Genomic DNA, 5,000 nt, shown 5'->3' with positions numbered 1-5,000 from the left:
ACACATACACCTGAACGGAGATGCGTTCCTTTTCGTCGCGATTTTTCGCGCTTTAGTCGTCGTTGTCGCCATCCGTTCGGAGGGGACCGCCGGCCGTCTCTCTATCCTCGTTGTCGAGAGTCTAATGCCTCGTTCCGTCGCTAGAGTTTTTCAAACTCTGCTTCTGGCTATCGGGAAGAAAAGACCGCGCGAGGAAGAGGAAGGACGACCGTGCGCGTCCCTTTCGAATTTTTTTTTATTTTTACCTGAGCGACCAAAGTGGATTCAGAGGGGACCGCCGGCCGTCTCTCTATCTTCGTTGTCGCGAGTCTAATGCCTCGTTCCGTCGCTAGAGTTTTTCAAACTCTGCTTCTGGCTATCGGGAAGAATAGACCGCGCGCGAGGAAGAGGAAGGACGACCGTGCGCGTCCCATCGATTTTTTTTATTTTTACCTGAACCACCGAAGTCGATTCAGAGGGGACCGCCGGCCGTGTCTGTATCCTCGTTGTCGAGAGTCTAATGCCTCGTTCCGTCGCTAGAGTTTTTCAAACTCTGCTTCTGGCTATCGGGAAGAAACGACCGCGCGAGGAAGACTACGACCGTGCGCGTCCCATCGATTTTTTTTTACCCGAACGATGGAGATGCATATCGGCTGTTTGCTTCGAATAACTGGACGAGAGGAACGAACATATATATATATCATGGGCTAGCCACCGTGCGCTTTCTTCGCGAGATCGTGTGCTGTACAGAGGATTCAGAATCGGGTGTTATATCCCCGTCGTTTCCTGACGAACGGAGCTTCGATCTCGTTGGTTGTTATATATTATAATGCACTTTACGCCCGGTCGGCGGGCTGCGTGTGTCGTCGCGCAGTCCGTCCGATTTCGTTTTCGAACGTATTTTCGTGTCGTCAATCATATGGCGACTTCCGCGCGTTCGATTCCCGTTGGTCGGACGTTTGTCGGATATCGGCTTCTTTCGAACCGAGAATAAGAGTACAAAAACCTGAGTACACAAACAAAAATCCATGCATAAACGATTACCCTGAACGGTGGATCACTTGGCTCGTGGGTCGATGAAGAACGCAGCTAATTGCGCGTCAACGTGTGAACTGCAGGACACATGAACATCGACATTTCGAACGCACATTGCGGTCCACGGATACAATTCCTGGACCACGCCTGGCTGAGGGTTGCTCACGTAAACCTAAGACTGCTTGCGTTGCGTATCGTTGCTCTCGGTCCGTATCTCTCTGTTCTTTCTTGCCTCGTCGACAGCCCGCCGTCGTTCGTTTTATCTTTAAACGAACGTTTCTGAGTCGGAGGACGAGCGCCAAGCAAAAGAATACGAATTAAAGAGCGGTCGAGGGCTCGTACGCGACGTACGAGCGATTGTTGGACGTTCGTCGGCGTTCGTCGCTGGATCGTGTGGAGACCGGCGTACGCATGCTCTCGATACAAATATATATGAAAAATCTATCGCGTTCACGGGAGACTCGCAAAACTACCTCCGTCTCTTCTCTGTCCCTTCTTGGCTTGACAACCCGCCGTCGTTCGTGTTTTACGAACGTTTCTGAGTCGGACGAAGCGCAAGAAGAAGGATACGAATTAAAAGAGCGCGGAGAGAACCGTCGTCGTCGACGCGGTTATCGAGATACACAGAGCGAGTTTTCTTCGTGGCCGATTTTTTTTTTCTTTTTGTATCAGCCTCTGCTACGTTTTGTTAGTCTTCGATAAGCACGAATGACCGCGCCCCCGACGTCGTCTTAAATGAATTTTTGGCGAGACTGAGAGAAAGCAAAAATATTTTTGAACAAAGTCAGTCGAGAGAGGAGAGAAAAGAGAACCAAGATATTAAAACCTAAACCTAAACTTGGTGGCGTAACGAAAAACTGTGTGCCTTAAAGAAACACAACCGTCTTTTCATCAAGATGTTTTTACTCGTACAGCCCCAGGGATCGAATACCCACTCCGTCTGTTCGTGCGGCAGAGATGTATTCTGCAGGCGCGAGACGACTGACGAGAAGACAACGAGGACCGTCGCATCGATGGGTCGTCGTTGCGTTTTTCATCCTCTGTGCTTTTTTCTGTTCTTCGCGAACCCAGAGAAAGCCGTAGATCCGGGAACGGACACACGAGATTTCTTCGAACGCTGATGACTTAGGGAGATGATCCCCAGCGTTGCGCGGAGATCGGAGAGTACGCGTACATGTATCGGGACGAATTTTTCCCCGTCGGTCGCGTATCTCTCTGCCCGCGCGCCTGGCCCAAAGCCACGTTCGTCGGAAATCAACGAAAAGTGTGTTACGATCTAGCGTGCGTCTACGATCGGCTATATTTAAGGGTGACGAAGAAGAGAAAAGCTCACGGTGTTGCGCAACGTTTCTGTACTCGATTTTAAGATGTGCATGTGAGTCCGTTACAAAGTTGTTCGGATCGTCGAAAATAGTCGTTTTCGTCGTCGTGCGAAAGAGAATAATCTCTGACATTGGCACGGAGAGATCGCGCAGAGGAAGAGAACGATCCTCTTTGGCGAGGCTCGAGAAAGACTAACGAAACTTGATTAGAGACGAGGTATACACGCGCCGTACGTACGACGTACGCGCGTGTGATTTTTTTTTGCTTTAAGGCGATTCGGCGCTCCGAGTATTAGAGAAAAAGAGATCGTTGGTCATCCCATGTCTCTTCGTCGTCTATCGCTGGACCGCGCATCCTAACGTATCGCCGGTCGTCCAGTCCCCGAGTAATAAATTCACCCCGTTGTGTACGTCTCGCGCTCGCTTTTCCACTTGCGTGAGTTCCCGTGCGTTTTCGTCGTTGGTACAGAGCAAAGAAACCGATATGTTATATACATGTCGCGTGTTCGATCTCTGTGCCAGCAATAACAGGCGAAAACAAGGAACCGCTGGAATCGTCGAGAAGAGAGAAACGGCTACGGGAGATATATTATACATAACACGTGTATATATATATATATATATTATACAAAGAGGACGGGCGTTAAAAACCGGAGATCGTTACGGGTGTCTTGCGTGAGTCTTAGCTCGAACATGATACGACGAACGAAGTTTAAAAGGCACTTTGGCGAGATGCATAAAACGTTTCTCGATCGAGATAGAATATAAGGTTCTCGATTCTATTCGAATTAATTTTTTTTTTTTATTTTTTTTTCTCTTTGAGGCGATTCTCGGAGAGAGAAATAAAAATAAAGACCCTCTGTCGCATTGTTATCAAACCGTCTTGCTTTTCTCGAATCGCGCCCACATGGCACGAAATTTTTTTTTCTTTGAAAAAAAAAATTGTCACCGTGTCGTGACGTTGAAGCGACCTCAGAGTAGGCGAGATCACCCGCTGAATTTAAGCATATTACTAAGCGGAGGAAAAGAAACTAACAAGGATTTCCTTAGTAGCGGCGAGCGAACAGGAATTAGCCCAGCACTGAATCCCGCGGTTCCGCCGTTGGGAAATGTAGTGTTCGGGAGGATCCGTTTATCCCGTGACGTCGAACCGCGTCCAAGTCCATCTTGAATGGGGCCATGTACCCACAGAGGGTGCCAGGCCCGTAGTGACCGGAACGCGTTTCGGGAGGATCTCTCCTTAGAGTCGGGTTGCTTGAGAGTGCAGCCCTAAGTTGGTGGTAAACTCCATCTAAGGCTAAATACAACCACGAGACCGATAGCGAACAAGTACCGTGAGGGAAAGTTGAAAAGAACTTTGAAGAGAGAGTTCAAGAGTACGTGAAACCGTTCAGGGGTAAACCTGAGAAACCCAAAAGATCGAATGGGGAGATTCATCGTCGACGGCGTCGGTGATCGTTGGTGAGCGATGCTCCGGGTGGGCCTTCGTGGTTCCATTGGCGAGGGCACGCCACCTTCGATTCGAACGCTCCGGCGTCGTAGTCGTGCACTTCTCCCCTAGTAGAACGTCGCGACCCGTTGTGTGTCGGTCTACGGCCCGAGCGGGTGACTGTCGCGTCGCTTCGGCGCACGCGGCAGACCCTCGGTCGCCCGGCCGACTGCACGACGGTACACTAGACGGTATCGGGCCGCAACCAATCCATTCTCGAATGTGTGTGCGTCTAGACCGCCGCAAGCATCGTCGATCGTTCTCAGTTTTTACGGAGTTTAATTCCGTGCTGGGGCGTCGGCAGCTGTTGGCTGGCGGATTTCTTGGACTGGCCGAGTCTCTGATTACCGGTCGGCGACGCTATTGCTTTGGGTACTCTCAGGACCCGTCTTGAAACACGGACCAAGGAGTCTAACATGTACGCGAGTCATTGGGACTTGTAAACCTAAAGGCGAAATGAAAGTGAAAATCGGCGCGCGTGCCCACCCTGAGTGGGTTGCGCGTGTCCGATCGAGGGAGGATGGGCCGCGAGACAATGCGGCCCCGCACTCCCGGGGCGTCTCGTTCTCATTGCGAGGAGAGGCGCACCTAGAGCGTACACGTTGGGACCCGAAAGATGGTGAACTATGCCTGGTCAGGACGAAGTCAGGGGAAACCCTGATGGAGGTCCGTAGCGATTCTGACGTGCAAATCGATCGTCGGAACTGGGTATAGGGGCGAAAGACTAATCGAACCATCTAGTAGCTGGTTCCCTCCGAAGTTTCCCTCAGGATAGCTGGCACTCGTCCGTTCTCATCGAACGCGTACGAGTCTCATCTGGTAAAGCGAATGATTAGAGGCCTTGGGGCCGAAACGACCTCAACCTATTCTCAAACTTTAAATGGGTGAGATCTCTGGCTTGCTTGGATCATGAAGCCACGAGATACAATTGTCGGATCAGAGTGCCAAGTGGGCCAATTTTGGTAAGCAGAACTGGCGCTGTGGGATGAACCAAACGTGGAGTTAAGGCGCCTAAGTCGACGCTTATGGGATACCATGAAAGGCGTTGGTTGCTTAAGACAGCAGGACGGTGGCCATGGAAGTCGGAATCCGCTAAGGAGTGTGTAACAACTCACCTGCCGAAGCAACTAGCCCTGAAAATGGATGGCGCTGAAGCGTCGCGCCTATACTCCGCC

The 5,000-nt window shown here is 50.9% G+C and overlaps 2 non-coding genes across 2 annotated transcripts in view; both read left to right on the top strand.

Annotated features, from left to right (window-relative positions):
- The first annotated feature begins 1,020 nt into the window (after positions 1-1,020).
- On the top strand, positions 1,021-1,175 carry LOC139997294 (5.8S ribosomal RNA). The gene has a single exon (XR_011802698.1). It is a non-coding gene; the product is annotated as a 5.8S ribosomal RNA (ribosomal RNA).
- A 2,128-nt stretch (positions 1,176-3,303) lies between these two features.
- The window catches only part of LOC139997291 (large subunit ribosomal RNA), a 4,174-nt gene continuing 2,477 nt past the window's right edge, over positions 3,304-5,000 (top strand). Inside the window, exon 1 of the ribosomal RNA XR_011802695.1 lies at positions 3,304-5,000. This exon is cut by the window's right edge and continues 2,477 nt beyond it. This is a non-coding gene — a ribosomal RNA (large subunit ribosomal RNA).

Source organism: Bombus fervidus, unplaced genomic scaffold (genome assembly GCF_041682495.2).
Source record: "Bombus fervidus isolate BK054 unplaced genomic scaffold, iyBomFerv1 scaffold0050, whole genome shotgun sequence".
NCBI classification, from domain to species: Eukaryota; Metazoa; Arthropoda; class Insecta; order Hymenoptera; family Apidae; genus Bombus; species Bombus fervidus.
Note: the sequence above shows the minus strand (reverse complement) of the source record. Positions and strands in the feature narration are given on the sequence as shown.